The 17,370-nt window shown below is 39.5% G+C and overlaps 1 protein-coding gene across 2 annotated transcripts in view; it reads right to left on the bottom strand.

The window, feature by feature from the left end:
- BLTP3A (bridge-like lipid transfer protein family member 3A) overlaps positions 1–17,370 on the bottom strand; it is a 71,554-nt gene that overhangs the window by 38,278 nt on the left and 15,906 nt on the right. The gene's annotated exons all lie outside the window — the stretch shown is intronic.

Below are 17,370 nucleotides of genomic sequence, written 5' to 3'. Positions count from 1 at the left end.
TATATATTTTTTTTTTTTTTTTTTGAGGAAGATTAGCCCTGAGCTAACATCTGCTGTCAATCCTTCTCTTTTTGCTGAGGAAGACTGGCCCTGAGCTAACATCTATGCCCATCTTCCTCTACTTTATATGTGGGATGCCTACCACAGCATGGCTTAACAAGTGGTGCCATGTCTGCACCCGGGATCCGAACCAGCGAACCCCGGGCTGCCAAAGCGGAATGTGCACACTTAACCGCTGCGCCACGGGGCCAGCCCCAGCCATTATATTTTTTAACACTACTTGAAACAGAAGAAGGAGCTCCATGAAGTTAGAATATGAAACAGTAACAGGCTAATTATCGGCTTGTTAAGTAAGGTAAAATGAAACCCCAGACCCTTACAAATACCTTTACTGGTGTGATAAAAGAATATACAGTCATCTATAGTCTTGCCAAAGACAGTGACCCTGAATCTCATCATGCTACTGGGTCCAATTGCTAATTTGCAGGAAATACAGAGGATAGAGGAAAACTGCTGAACTGTACCATAACTGTGCAATTGGCAAAATCCAGACCATGGGAAACTATAGGTTCAAGTGGCCTGGATATAAAAAATTCGCACAGGCCAGTCTTCTCACTATTCTGCACTCACTGACTCCAGCCTTTGCTCATGTGCTCTTGTGACTCACTCCCTTTCCTGGAGCATCCTCATCCTGATCTGCCATTCAAGGCCCAACTCAAGACTTCTCATTGAAGGTTTCTTTCCCTAACTGCTGCAACTCATGTTAAACTCTTTTCTTCTACATTCCTGGAATCTGTAACACACATTTAAGTCATAATCACAGAGGGTCTTACTCTAATTTTCCCATGTGTAACCACTCCTGCACAATTAGACGTTAAGCCCTTTGAGATCTGGGCTTAGTCTTAGCCATCCCTCCTAACCAAAATGGTTATCTGACAGAGGGCTGGGTCGACAGATCTCTTAACTAACTGCCCTGCTGGCTAACTACTCCCAGCTCCCTTCTCTCATCCTCTTGGCTGGATCACTTTAAGGCCACCTCCTCACAGCATAATCTTCTCTCCTGGATGACAAACTGTCTAGATGAATCTCATCTCTGTAATTCTCACTGTTGCTGCCTCTCACAGTCACTATCTTCCATCCCAACAATGAATGGTGTTTTGCACTTCATCCTTGACTTAGCCCTTACATATGCTAAATAGTTGACTTTAGAGTTATATATTGTTTACCAATTTTTATTTTTTCACACACATTCTTTCCTTTTACTAAGCTGTCTTTTTAGTGTTTTTGGTATTCCTTGGACCATGAGATCATGACATGCAAGAGTTTTATCTTTACAATATTTTTTCTACAAGGCCTAAAATGGTACTACATAAAAAGGCTCTTTAACAATTTTTGAAATGATAGTAAACTTTTTAGAAGTTTATAAACATGCAAAACAATATTGTATGATATTAAGGGATACACAGGAATGCACTGGCATGATAAATTCAGGAACGTGCTTTCCTGTGGGACAAGGGGAGGAGTCCACAGGAAGCTTCAACTGTATGGATAACGCTTATTTCTTGAGTTGGGAGGTGACTGCATGGTTGTTCATTATATTACTCTCTGTATCTTTTTGTATGGTAAATATTTCACAATAAATCTTTCTAAGATTTCTATGAATTACCTATTGTATGTACTTACTATGGGGAGAGCTACTCCTCCATGGGTCTCTCACACTCCTACATGTCTTGCTGGGTATGGCAAAAACACAGGACGCTGACCACTCCTTATCTAGGCCAGATCTCAGGATTGTGTTTGCAAAGAAAAGCTCTGAGGGATAAAGTAATGTCCCCCTCCAGGACAAAGAGCAGGTTTGTATACCACCTACCACAAAAGCAATGAATTCTCCAAGCTCAATATTCCATTCCTATAATACATGTGCAGGCATCCATCTGAGCTCATTCATGTCTCCCATGGGACTTGGGGGGCAAGGAGAACCAATGCAAACATATGCTTGTGCTGCTTGCAGGGCCATGAGTAATAAAGTCCTTTGTCTCTGATCCAGGAGTCTCGTATGTTGTGTCAGCATCCATGAACTGTAGCAGGCTAATTATTAGCTTCAAAATAGGGGAAAATAAAATCCCAGACCCTTACCCATGCTTTTACTGATTTTACTTCATAAAAAAATTTTTTTTAGTCAAAAGTTACTGAATATGAACCAATTTTATTCTCTGAACAAAAAAGACAAGCTTTCCATAATGGCTCCTATCCTCTGAAAACTGACTTGCCACAGAAGGAAAGAGAATTCCTCTTTTCCTGCATGGAATGGCTACGGAAAGGAAACAGGACTGGAGTGTGAAAGAGAAAAAAAGAACATCTTAAGCACTTCCACTACATAAAATAACAACCACAACAACAATTGAAAGCAAAGGAAGATATAGTGTCTGCCCCCGAGGAACTGGGAGAAAAACCCAGCCGTCAGGGAAGGAAAGGAAATTTCCTTTCTGTTCCCAGAAAACAGAATGCAACATTACTCATGACAAATAAAAATGGCAAGCAATAGGATATATTGCAGTATTTGAGGAAGACATTTGGTATAAACCTAATTCGGCCTGACTTTGTTTTTTTTTCCAAAAGGGCCTGACTGCGGCTGTTGAGCACGCATTGTATATCTGCTTAGACATTTTCTATGGCCAGAACAAAGGCCCTTGAGATAAAGGTGCAACTTTCCCCCACATTGGCATTTCCTTAGGGATAAGCATCTTTCCTTAGGCTAGGAACTGATTGCTGCACTCACCTTTGACCACCCAGCTCACCTGTGACCACTCAGCTGGAGACAGCAGACTGCCACCCTGCTGTATTCACTGAGACAGAAGACCTACCTGCTGTTTCCATCAATCGCTGTGCCACAGAGCAGTCTCGACTATTGTAAAAGGGACATTTCAATCCTATGGGAAACATCCTCTCTGGGGGTATATAAGCAGTCTGTGCACGCCACTTCTTTGGTGCCCTTTCTTCCTTCGGGAAGAAAGGCCCTGGGTTATAATCCTCAGATTTAAGCTCAGAATAAACTCACTCAAATTTTCATTTATAGATTGGTTATGGATTATTTTCGTCGACACTCGTAATCACTAAGTACAGGCAGGCATTCTTTTCCAAGCCCTTATACAGTTAAATAAGATACTACAATTATTTCCTCCTAGCAATCCTTCCTCCACTCTGCAGTATTCCGGGAAACCACATCAGCTCAGAAATTAGGGCAGGGCATCCTTCCGAAGTACTAGTCTTAAAGATAAGAATTTTTGAAGACATAAAATTAGTGTTGAAGACTATACCTATATGTCTCTGCCTATCCTCCCCACAGATTCTGACAAGACTCTAACTCCCTACCTCAGCTGAGAACCATGGCAGGAGGGAGCCAGGGTCAGAGATGGGAGCAAGGATACCTTTAAGATGGAGAAGGGGGGAGAAAAGCCTGAGAATCACTAAGATAAGCTACTTCTCCTTGAGATAAAAGGCGATTTTTAAGAAAAGAAAGTGATAGGGACTTTTTCAAGTGTGTTCCTTTCTGAAAAATGAGGAGCACACTTCAAATAAAACGAAACATAAACACAGTCAAGAATAAGTTACACTGCATGTTAGCACTGATGTTCTCAGAGTGATTATACTAACTAGGTACCTTATATCTAATTGCTACATTGTGTTCTATGCAAAACTAACTCATTTACAGTTCCATATAAAATAAATGTCATTTTTCAAGCTTTCAAGAAAAAAAAGTATGAGATTGTGTTCATTTCATCATAACCTTGCCAGTATTTAGGGAATGTGCCTCAAACTATGGTCCTCTGATCACATGGGTGGAATCACTTTGGTATGTTTATATTGACATGCAGCTTATTGGGCCACAACCCCAGATATGCTGAATCCCACTGGGGAGAGGGGACAGGAGTCTGCATTTTTAATAAACTGAAGGGGATCCTTCTGTTCTCTATAGTTTGAGAATGGTTTAAATTTGAGGTTTCAGTTAACCAACTGAAATGATTCAAGGAAGGGAAAATGGGAGGCTGCAAATGGAAAAGACTACATAAATCCACTCTTCAAGAACAATCAAAATCTGGCTATCTCACTTACTAATGCTCTGACTTTAGGTAAACTGTTCAAGTAACCTCACAGGGCTGTTGAGATTAAAAGAGCTAACTAACATACATTAAATACCTGGCATTTATTAAGTGTCCAATAAATAAATAATCATTATTATTTCAGGATTCCACTGCTCTCTCCCTTTAGAAAAGGCTTAGGGGCCGGCCCTGTGGCCGAGTGGTTGGGTTCACGCCCTCCACTTCTACGGCCCAGGGTTTCGCTGGCTTGGATCCTGGGTGAGGACATGGCACCGCTCATCAAGCCATGCTGAGGCAGCGTCCCACACAGCACTAGAAGGATCTACAACTAGAATATACAATTAGGTACTTGGGCCTTTGGGGAGAAGAAGAAGAAAAAGATTGGCAACATATGTTAGCTCAGGTGCCAATCTTTTAAAAAAAAAAGAAGAAAAGAAAAAGAAAAGGCTTTAAAAAAAAAACGGTTTTAGAGGCTTAGATTATTATCCTAAGACTCCGGCAGTCCTCAAGAGACAAACCCTCAGATCCATCATTCTATCTCAATGTATCATCCTCCATCCCCAGTATGCCTATTTCTATCCTTTTGACCCAGCTATCTAGAAAGTGAACTCTGGGGCCAGCTCCGTGGCAGAGTGGTTAAGTTCACACACTCCGCTGCGGTGGCCCAGGGTTCGGATCCTGGGCGCGGACATGGCACCGCTAGTTAGGTCACGTTGAGGCGGCATCCCACATCCCACAACTAGAAGGACGTGCAACTAGGATATACAACTGTGTACAGGGGGAGTTTGGGGAGATAAAGCAGAAAAAAAAGAAAGAAAGTGAACTCTGAACCAAGTTAAAGCTGAATTAATGCTCCCCAGAAAGCCTTCTCAGTATATCCCACTCTGGCTCCAGGAATAGATTTTCATCTCTTCTCTCTCTAGTACTAGTGGGTCTCAAGAGAACAACCAAAGACACGGAACAAAATTATCAATGGAGATAGTCAAAATCAAGCTTGTAAAGACAAAGCCAACCAATCGAAAACAAGAGGCCTATAGTTGGTAACCAGCAGAGTTCTATAAACTTTGTAGCCATGTCATCTGGCAAATGACAACATTGACTTCTTCAGGGCAGTTCTGTGGAGGAGAGAACCCTGTGCCTCACTTTATCCTGAAAGTAACAAGGTGGACTTCGGTTTCTGACTGTCTGGGAAAAGACTGCACACCACCGGCCAGGGCTGGAGACGAACCCCAGTGAGGACTGCTCACCAGTCTGTTGGCATACTGCCCTTGTTAACAGGACTAACACAGAGGAACAATCAGAAAAAACACAGAACCCAGAAGGACCTGTCTTCCCACACCAAAGTGGGTGAAGCCCTGGATGAAAAGTGATCACTCATATCTCCAGGTGGGGTACAGAAGAATAAGCAAGTGAGAGGATAAACTTCATTTTATTACATAGTTTTGACTATTAGAGAATCTCTCCACAGATTACCTGCTTCAGTCTCTATCTATTCACACAATCCCTCTTAACTTTTGTCCCAGACATTTTTACTCTGCCTAGACATGCAAGAATGCTGATTTAACATCTTTTTCTCAGCTACCACTGAGTAGGGAGATGGACATACAGTTTAAAATAACTGTATGTCTTTTCACCCTATAGGCTAGGCCAGATCAAGGTCCTTTGGTCAACTAAGAAAGTGTCATTTAAAAACATAATTTACTTTGTACACCACAAGTGGGAAAAAGCCTCATCCTCTGACCTGGACTGGCAGAACCAAACTACTACTAATAGTGACAACATTTTACTTTGTACCAAGCACTGAACTAAGGAACTTAAATACATTATCTCAATTAGTTTTCACAATACCCTATATGAGGTATGCATCATTATGCCCATTTTAAAGAGGAAGAGAATGAGGTTCAAATGTGAAGTAATTTGCCCAAGGCAACAAGGCAGGAAGAGGCAGAGGCAGAGCATGAATTCAGGTCTGCTCACTGGACATTTTTTTTTTTTGGTGAGGAAGACTTGCCCTGAGCTAACATCTGTGCCAATCTTCCTCTATTTTATGTGGGTCACTGCCACAGCACGGCTTGACAAGTGGTGTAGGTCCACACCCAGGATCCAAACCCACAAACCTGGGCTGCCAAAGCAGAGTGCACCAGACTTAACCACTACGCCACAGGGCCAGCCCTCACTGGACTACCCTACTTCTACTAGCATCTTCTCTTAACATCATGTTCCTCCAAAACACACTTGGCACAGAACAAATTCATAAGCTGTCTCAGAAATGGTTGGAGGACATTCTTCCCCTTTTTACAACCTACTGTGGACTGTTTAACCTGTATAAGAAGAATAAATCTAACTTTGGGGGAGTAAAGTTATAATGTAACTCCATCAAAAACTTTTCTGCGCTTCACCAACCCAATCAGATTAATAAAATCTTTCTTAAGTATGCCCAGGGCTAACTCACTACTATTCCAGCTGGAATGCCCAGCCTCTACCAAGACAATGACAAGAAATCACAGAGGTTACTGTGCCATCAGCTCTATAATCAGATATGTAGGTAACTAAGTAACCATCAAAGCTGAACAGTGCTGAACCATCCTGAGTTCCTCAGTACTCTCTAAGCACTGCTGATGGTGCACGCAGGTCTGTTAGACCACCACGGGCTGCTCTCCTGTAACAGTAGTAATGACATAACATATTTTGCTTTTCATTTATCAATTTACTTTTACGATTCAGCAAAAAAAATGGATATCACTTTATTAGCTTCTCAAAAAAGGCAGTAAGAAGTCAACCGATTTTGTCTGCATTTTATGGAAATAACAAAGAACAGGTAAAAAGGTGATCCGAGGGGCCAGGACCCACATTGTGGAGGTTTATGGAGGTTTGCTTTACCAAGGAAGCCACTGATCTGAAACCATCCCACAGCCCCTGGCACAACTTTATTCAGTATTTGTGTTTCTTTTTTTTTTTTTGGTGAGAACAATTCACCCTGAGCTAACATCTGTTGCCAATCTTCCTTCCCCTCCCCAAAGCCCCAGTACATAGTTGTGTATATTCTAGTTGTAAGTCCTTCTAGTTCTTCCATGTGAGCCAGCGCCACAGCGTGGATACTGACAGACAAGTAGTTGGTTCCACACCCGGGAACAGGGCCTGGGCCTCCAAAGCAGAGAGAGCTGAACTTTAACCACTAGACCATCAGGGCTGGCTCCAGTATTTGTGTTTCTAGTTGAAGATAGTATCACTGAGTCCAAGGATGGCTGAAAAGGCTAATAGAAGCCTGCTATTTATTCCACCTCAAATATGTGGGAAAACATTTTCTGGCCATCTGTTACTGTTGCAGAGCATAGAAGCTAAGACGAAATCAAGTTGGAAAACAGATTTTGATCAGGTTTCATTTCTGCCAGAGGATTGCAATTTGCCAAAGAGACAACAGAGAAAGGCTCTCAGACATCTTGTGAAAATGTACCACAATGTTAAGAAGAATTCTTAGATCTGCAGATTCACAGAATTTCAGGGCTAGAAGGGATCTTAAATAATCATACAGTCCAAATCTATAAATTGCAAATAGCCAGAAAGTTAAATGACTTGCCCAAGAGTCACAACTAGCCAGTGGTAAAGCTGGGACTAAGCAAATAGCAGAAATTGGACTTAATCTAGCATTCATTCAATTCTTCCACTACCCTGCACCCTGTAATTATCTTTATTGTTAAAAATAGGGTCAATAAATTGCAACAATCAGTCTGCTTCAGGTCTCATAGAAATTGAGCCCTCGTAAGAGAAATAAAAATGTCTGCAAATACACTTTGCTTCCTTCACTATTTCTTCCACTAAGGTGATCACAGCCCAGGCCTTGGCTTCTAAGTTTCCTACCCAAATCCACATAGAATTATTTTCACTACTCACACAGGCTTGTCTGAAACAGCTGATTCAGATGCAGGACCCCTACATCAGCTAAACAAAACATCTCAATCGCTAAAGCAGCTAACATTCCATGCCGGATAATCTGCTGGAGTATGCCATTCAATCTTAAGAGGTTTGCCCTAATAGGTTTTACTCTTAAAATTTCTGCATAAACAGATATATGCCTTTCTTAGGGGAAAATTCTCTTTCCTTCCAGATTTTTGCTTGTTGTTTACAATGTTGGGTTTTTAAATTGCTTTTGTGTTATTTGAGGTACAACTTACATACAGTGGCTTATTTCTGAACCTTCTATTTTGTTCCACTGATCTATTTACCCTTATGCCAAGACCACACTGTCTCCATTACTGTAGCTTCATTTTAAGTCTTGAAAGTAGGTAGTATAAATCTTCTCATTTTTTTTCAAGATTATTTTGACCAGTCCAGGTCCTATTCATTTCCATATAAGTTTTTAAATCAGCCTGCCAATTTCTGTCTAAAAAAAAACTACCTGCTGAAATTCTGATTAGGATTACACTGACTCTATAGCTCAATTTGGGGAGACCTGATATATTAACAAAAATGAGTCAGCCTGTCCTTGAACATGGTATACGTTCAAGGCATGGCATACTTACTCAGGTCTTCTTTAACTTCTCCCAGCAATGTCTTACAGTTTTCAGCATACATCTTTTCTTCAACTTATTTCTATATATTTTATGCTTTTGACACTATTGTAGAGGAAACTTTTAAATTTTCTACTTGTTTGCTGCTGGAAGATAGAAAAAAAAATGATATTTTTTATATTAACTTTGTATCCTGCAACCTTACTAAGTTCCGTCATTAGCTCTAGTGTTTGTATTGTAGATTCCCTTAGCTTTTCTATGTAAACAATTGTATCTTCTGTGAATAACAACATTTTACTTCATTTCCAATCTTTGTGATAATTGATATTTATATACTGATCTTGTATCCTGCAACCTTGCTAAAAGTTTTAACGACTTTTTTTTAAAGAACCTTTAAGAGGGCCGGCCCGGTGGCACAGCGGTTAAGTTCACACGTTCTGCTTCGGCGGCCCGGGGTTCATCAGTTCAGATCCCAGATGCAGACCTACACAGGGCTTGGCAAGCCATGCTGTGGCAGGCATCCCACATATACATATAGGGTAGAGGAGGATGGGCACAGATGTTAGCTCAGGGCTAATCTTCCTCAAAAAAAAAAAAAGCAGCCTTAAGATTTTCTACATAGGCATTCATGTTGTCTGCAACATCTTCGTCAGTCTTCTGTTATCAGGGTTGTGATAAACATATTAAACAAGTTGGGAAGTGGTTCCTTTCTCTAATTCCTAAAATAATTTGTGTTAAATGGGTATTATTCCTTCCTTAAGTGTCCATTAGAAATCCCCAATAAAATTATCTGGGCCTGGAGTTTTCTTTGTGAAAAAGGTTTTGATAACAAATGCAATTTCTTTAATAGATACAGAGCTACTCATGTATTCTATTTCATTTTCTCAGTTCTGGTGAGTTATGTTTTTCAAATAATTTTTTGCATTTCATCTGAGTCGTTGAATTTATCGACAAAAGATATTCATAATATCCCTTAACATCTTTCTAATGTCTATAAGATCTATATCCCCTCTTTCATCCCTGACAGCATTTATGTTTTCTCTCTTTTTTTCTTGACCAGTCTTGCTAAAGTTTAATTTTCTTTATCTTTAAAAAAAACCCAACTTGTAGCTTTATTAATTTTCTCTATTGTTTGTCTAGTTTTCAATTTCACTGATTTCTACTGTTAGCTTTATTTTTCCTTTCTTCTACTTACTTGGGTTTATTTTGCTCATCTTTTCCTTGCTTAAGTTGGAAACTTCAATCATTGATTTTTAAACATTTTTCTAATGTAAGCACTGAAAGCTATAAATTTCCCAATACTCACTTTATTTGCTACATCCCACAAGTTTTGATATGTTGAATTTTCATTGTCAACTAGCTAGAAATATTTTCTAATTTCTTTTATGATGTCTGCTTTGACCATGACTTATTCAGAAATGTATTTTAAATATTCCACATTTGGGGAGCTTTCCAGGTATCTTCTTGTTATTGATTTCTAATTTAATTCCATTGGGGTCGAGAATACACTAAGTAAGTTTTCAATATTCTGAAGTTTATTGAGACATATTTTATACTTTAACATATGGTCTATCTTGGTGAACATTCTCTATGCACTTGAAAAGAACATGTATTCTTCAGTTGTTATGTGTAGTGTTCTATAAATGTCAATTAGGCAAGGTGATGCATAATGTTATTCAGATCTTCTATATTGATATTTTTAAAATATTGATATTTTTCGAGTTATTCTATCAACTATTGAGGGAGGAATATTAAAAATGGCCAGCTATGATTGTGGATTTTCCCTTTCTGCTTTTAATTCTGTCTGGTTTTGTTTCATGTATATTGAACCTCTTTTATTAGGTTCATATACATTTATGATTATTACATGTTTATGATGAATTGATCCTTTTACTACAAAACGTTTCTTTTTATCTCTAGTAGTAATCTTTGTCTTCAAGTCTATTTTGTCTGATGATAATACAGCCATTCCAGCTTCCTTGTGCTTATTGTACAGATAGTATACATTTTTTCATTCTCTCATTTCCAACTTACTGGTATCTATCCCTTTTTTATCCAGTCTGACAATCTCTGCCTTTAAATTTGAGTATTTAATCCTTTTACATTTGATGTAATTATTGATACTGGCTGGATTTTGATTTACCATTCCACTATTTGCTCTATCTGTTTTTTTTGTTCCTCTACTCCTCCTTTCCTTATTTCTTTTTAGGTTAACCTAGCATTTTTAGTATAGGTTTACCCCACTATCTGAAAGTTTGCTTTACACCACTTCACTTTTATGAAAAACTTATATTAGTACCTGTTTTCGATAACCAAAAGAAATCCAAAGAGAATTTCCACTTTTATTAAAAAAAGGCAAAAAGCAAAAACAGCTTTCAGTGTTTGTTTTGCAGCAAGCTGATATAGCAGCAGCACACAGCCTGAGCAGCGAGAGTGGCACTGCCAAGCTCCTTCTCCAGAAACCACACTCAGCAACTGTGCTTTGTCTTCATTTGTTTTGGTAGGTTATTTTTGGGGTCTAAGAATGCTCAGAAATGTTTCCCATATAAATTCACGGTAATTCCTTCTTTGCTTTATGCCATCTTGGCTAACAAAGATTTCATAGGAATGCTCTACTTTTAGATGGCAGGGGAAACCTGTATTTCATTATAAATTATCTTATGGGCTTTTTAGCTACGCCTCTTTGCTTATGCACGTGTGTGTGATTGCTCTAGGAACACAATACCTAACCTTAACTTATCACAATCTACTGAAAAGTTAATATTGTACCACTTCAGATAACAATGTAAGAACTTTGCAACAATATAGTTCATTTACCCTTCATCTTTTGGGCTATTGTCACATCTATTACATCTACATACGTTATAGACCCACAAAATAGTTTTCAATGGTCTTGTCTTCTAAAGAAATTAAGAGAAGAAAAAACATGTCATTTTTTATATCTACATTTCCAGTATTCGTCACTCTTTCCTGTAGATCCAAGTTTCCATCTGCTGTCATTTCTCTTCAATCTGAAGAACTTCCTTTAGAATCTCTTGTAGCACTGCTAACTCTCAGTTTTCATTTGTCTAAAAATGTCTTTATTTCACCTTCCATTTTTTAAAGGACATTTTAGCTGCATATGAAATTCTAGGTTGAGAGTTTCTTTCAGTATCCTAAAGATATCATCCCATTGTCTTCTTGACTCTGTTGTTACTGATGAGAAGTCAGTCATTAAGTCATACCATTGTTCTCCTTTATGTGATGAGTCATTTTTCTCTGGCTGCTCTCAAGTTTTTCTCATTATCTTTAGTTTTCAGCAATGTGACTGTGATGTGCCTGGGGTGGATGTCTTTATATCCATCCCGCTTCCGATTCACTGAGCTTCTCGGATTCTATAAACCTATCTTTCACCAAGCTTGTAATTTTTTAGCCATTAATTCTCTCCTTCTCTCTTTTTTATAACAGTTTTATTGAAATATAATTCATGTACCATACATATATCCATTTAAAATGTGTACAATTCAATGTTTTTTAGTATATTCACAGAGTTGTGCAACCATAAGCTTAATCAATTTTAGGACATTTCATTGGCCTGAGTAGCTCACTCCAAAAAAACTCATGCCCTTCTCATGCCCAAATCTATCAAATCAAATCCCCAAAAAAACTCATCCCCAATCTACCATTGCCCCCAAACCTAGGCAAGCATTATTCTATTTTCTGTCTCTATAGATTTGCCTATTATGGACATTTAATATAAATGGAATCACATAATATGTGGTCTTTCGTGACTAGTTTCTTTCACTTAACGTAATGTTTTCGAGGTTCATCCATGTTGTAACATGAATCAGCCCTTCGTTTCTTTTTATGGCCAAAAATAGTCCATTGCATAGGTATACCATATTATGTTTATCTTTTCATCAGTTGATGGACATTTGGCTCATTTCCACTTTTTGGATATCATGAAAAATGCTGCAAGTATGTTTTTGTGTGGACACATGCTTTTATTTCTGTTGGGTATACACTTAGGAGTAGAATTGCTGGGTCAAAAGGTAACTCTGTTTTACTTTTTGAGGAACTGCCAGACTGTTTTCCCAAGTGGCTGCACCATTTTACAGTCCTACCAGCACTGTTTGAGAGTTCCAATTTCTCCACATCCTCACCAACACTTCTTATTATCTGTCTTTTTTATTACAGCCATCCTAGTAGCCACTGTGGTTTTGATTTGTGTTTCCTTGATAGCTAATTATGTTGAGTATCTCTTCTTGTGCTTGTAGCCATTTGTGTATCTTCTTTGATGAAAGGTCTATTCAGATCCTTTGCCCATTTATAAATTGGGTTGTCTTTTTATTACTTGTCAGCCATTATTTCTTCAAATTTTCTTTTCTGTCTTGTTTTAATTATCTACTGCAACATAACAACTCACTCCAAACCTAGTGCCATAAAACAGTAAGCATTTTATAAAGCTCACAGATCCCATGCATTAGAAATTTATTCAAGGGACAACTGGGGTAGCTCTTCTCTGACTCATGACATCCAAGGCCTCATCTGGGAAAACACAAATTGCTGGGAGCTGGGATCACCTGCAGGCTTCTTCACTCACATGGATGGCCCCCGGGCTGGAATGTCTTAAAGGCTGAGCTCAGCCAAGAGTGTTAACTGGAGCACCTACATGTGGTTGCTCCACGTGGCTTGGACGTCACTTCCACCCCCATTCCATTGGTTACAAGTGAGCTCCTAAGGCCAAAGAAGAACATGTAGGATGCAGGATGGTAGATATTGTGCAGACATCTTTGGAAAATACAATCTGCCAAGTGTCTTATTTCTCTCCTTTCCTTCTAGGACTCCAATTACATATATATTAACATTGTCCCACAGTCATTGAGGCTCTGTTTGTTTTTGTTTTCAGTCTTTCCTCTCTGTTCTTCAGAGTAGCTAATTCCTATTGCTTTATTTTCAAGTTCACTGACACTTTCTTTGGTCATCTCCAATCTGCTGTTGAGCAAGTCCAATAAACTTTTCATTTCAGATATTGTACTTTTAAGTTTTAGTTTATACATTTGATTCTTTTTTAATTTCCATTTCTCTGCTGAGATTTTCCATCTGTTCATTTATTATTACCAAATTTGTCTTAAGGTGCTTATCTAATAATTTCAACATGTGAGTCATCTTGGGGTAAATTTCTATTGACTGCTATTCTCTTGACAACGAGTCACATTTTCTTTCCTCGCACATCTAGTGATTTACTAAGGTATACTGGACATTACTGAGATTCTGGATTCTGTTTATCTTCCTCTGAAGAGTGAATTTTGTTCTGTTGGGCAATTAACTTTGCTAGATTCATATTCCAAACTCTGTCTCCTCTGCAGGGGAGGGCAGAGCTGAATCTTGGCTCAATTCTTTCATCTTTCCAACTATTGCCTTTTCTAGGCTCTATGGAGTCTTCCCCCATGCAGATGAAGGATTTGCACAGAGTTTAAAAGCAGATTTTAAGGCTCCCCCTTCTGTTGCTCCCTCCTTTCTGAGATTTCTCCCCTCATTTTCCAGTTCCTCCTGTAGCCCTGAACTCCATCCCCTGATTCCCCAAGCTAGTATGACTGCAGACTTTTGCTTGAGTTCTAGCCACCACTCACCATGCAAACTGAGGAGTATCCTCAGGCAAAAAGTTGTATAAATGAGAATCTTATGCAGTGCAGTTCCCATCTTTCAGATTCCCTGTCAGTTTCTGCCTGATTTGGTCACTTTCCAATGCCTTCAAGTAGTTTGTTTTCACATATTGTCCAGAGTTCATAAATGCTGTCTGAGGGATGGTTAGGCTGATATAGAATACTGCTATATAATTAGAAGTACAACGCTCTTCTACTAGATCTCATTGGTATTATGTCCTCCCCAAGAGGCAAGCATGATGTGAGTTACCAAAAACACATATGACCAGATGTGCACAAATGCAGTGTGCACATCTCAGAGCAGTCTGATAGATGATGATGATAGATAAGTCATCCTCTGGGTCTGCTGATGAAGTGCTTATCATAAAATATTACAATAATATAAAAAGGTATAAAGAGGGGGCCAGCCCCATGGCCGAGTGGTTAAGTTCATGTGCTCTGCTTTGGCGGTCCAGGGTTTCACCAGTTTGGACCCTGGGCGCAGACATGGCATTGCTCATCAAACCATGCTGAGGCAACATCCCACATAGCACAACCAGAAGGACCTACAACTACAATATACAACTATATACTGGGGAGCTTTGGGGAGAAGAAGAAAGAACAACAAAAAAAAGAATATTGGCAACAGATGTTAGCTCTGGTGTCAATCTTAAAAAAAAAGGTATAAAGAGAAAATGACAGTTTCTACTACATAGAAGTAACTACATATCTACATAGACAGATATAAAATAGAATTATTCCATATATTCTCTTCTAAAACTTGCTTTTATTTTCAATGAACAATATATCGGGCATCTTATACTGTCAAATTTTTAATGCTTTTTAATAATTGGAGAGTTATGTACAAATGACACCTCTGTATGAATTTAAATAAATAAAACTTATTTTAATAAAGTCCCTTCTGATTTGTCTTTTACATTAATTTCATCAACTAGCCTCCTAGGTTTTGCTCACTTGTTTGATTCCTTCTATAGGATGAATTCATAGAAGTGGAGTTGCATATTTTACATTTTGACAGATATTGCCAAATTCCCCTCCACAGACATGACACTGACTCACACTCAACAACTGTAACCGATTGTACACATTTCCCCCCACCCATGGTAGCTGTGTAGTCCAGATCTTGAAGCACTCCCATTTACCCTACTCCCTATCTGAATACTAGACAAGCTGATATTCTGGAGAAGTTCTCTTTCCTTAATTCTCAACAGTAGCCCTGATGCACATTCTAAGTGTTTCCCTCCACTAAGCCTGGAGCCTTGCTAAAACCTAGCCTGTTTAGCTGAAGCCCTAACAACCTGTCTAGTTTGAGCTAGTGTTCTTCTAGAACTGACTACTTGCAATCTGGCCCACTAGCAAGAATCCACGCATGTTACCTACAGACTCCTCATCTAATTGACTATTAACATATTTGACTACCGCCTGGAATTATGGCTGCAATTTCTTTTCTTTCTTTCTTTTTTTTTTTTTTTTTTTTGAGGAAGATTAGCCCTGAGCTAACTACTGCCAATCCTCCTCTTTTTGCTGAGGAAGATTGGCCCTGAGCTAACATCCATGCCCATCTTCCTCTACTTTATATGTGGGATGCCTACCACAGCATGGCTTTAGCCAAGCAGTGCCATGTCCGCACCCGGGATCCAAACCAATGAACCCCGGGTGGCCGAGAGGCAGAAGCAATTTCTTATCCAATGTCTTTTCTACATTCCCTTTTATTAATCATTCTAGTATTAGGGAGGAAGGGGCAGAGCAAAATGGCAGGGTGAGCTGACCCGGGACTCTCTCCCCTCCAAAATACAACAAAGGATTGGAAAGACTGGATTTCAGACAATAAATCAAATGCCAACACATTAGAGACCTACAATACCAAGAAGGCGGAGAACAGAGACCTTGCTGCCGGCCTCAGAGGAGCTGTAACAGGGTAGGAGAGAACATCGCTCCCTCCTCTAGAGTCTGCGATTGCTGCTGCGGGGGTCCAGGAAGGAGTGGGGAAGGGGCCGCACGACCGGGGGATCATCCAGGACTCCCGCCGCTGGTACAGTGGAAACCCACTGACGGGGGAAAGCTTCCGTGCACGGGGACCCCATAAACCCAGGGCCTCGGGAGACCAGAGATCAGAACTGATCCAAATCCAGATCAGCGCAGGACAAAAGCAGCCCCTCCCTCATGGCAAAGCGCAATGGGTGCCGCCATCTTGCTGGAAGGTGGAGAGCTCAGAATGTGCGGCTCTCGACCCCCATCTACTGGCGACAGGCTGTAACTGCAACTGAATTCTACCACCATGCGAAAAAACCACTCATCTACCATCCAGCAATTTATAAAAGCCCCAGACCAGAAGGAAAACAATAAAAACATAGAATTAAGTCCTGAGGACTTGGAATTAGGTAAACTAAGTGAAAATGAGTTCAGAGCAGCTATAATCAAAAAACTCAATGAGGTAGAGAGAAAGATAGAGAGACAAGCCAACGAGTTCTGGAGTTACTTCACAAAAGAGATTGAAATTATAAAGAAGAATCAAACAGAATTACTAGAGATGAAAAACACAATGGACCAGATAAAACAAAATGCGGACTCCCTGAATGCCCATGTAGACACCATAGAGGAGAAAATTAGCATAATTAAAGTTAGACAGGCTGAATGGCTCCAGACAGAGGAAGAAAGAGAACTAAGAATTTAAAAAAACGAGGAAACTCTCCGAGAGATAGTGGATTCAATGAGGAGAAAGAACTTAAGGATCATAGGAATTCCCGAGAACGTGGAAAAGGAAAATGGAGCAGAAAGTGTGCTTAATGAAATTATAGAAGAGAACTTCCCAAATCTAGGGATTGACGGAGAAAGGTGTGTAGAGGAAGCTTTCAGATCTCCTAGATTTCTCAATGTAAAAAGACCTACTGCAAGGCACATAGTAGTACAAATGGCAAAAAGGAAAGACAAAGAAAGAATACTCAGGGAAGCAAGACACAAGAGAATAACCTACAAAGGAGCTCCTATTAGACTTTCAGCGGGTTTCTCTACAGAAACCCTACAAGCTAGGAGAGAATGGAGTGACATACTCAAAGCTTTAAAAGATAAAAATCTTCAGCCAAGAATACTCTATCCAGCAAGAATTTCCTTCAGATA

This window comes from Equus caballus, chromosome 20 (genome assembly GCF_041296265.1).
Source record: "Equus caballus isolate H_3958 breed thoroughbred chromosome 20, TB-T2T, whole genome shotgun sequence".
Taxonomy (NCBI): Eukaryota; Metazoa; Chordata; class Mammalia; order Perissodactyla; family Equidae; genus Equus; species Equus caballus.
This window is presented reverse-complemented; position numbering and strand designations above follow the sequence as displayed.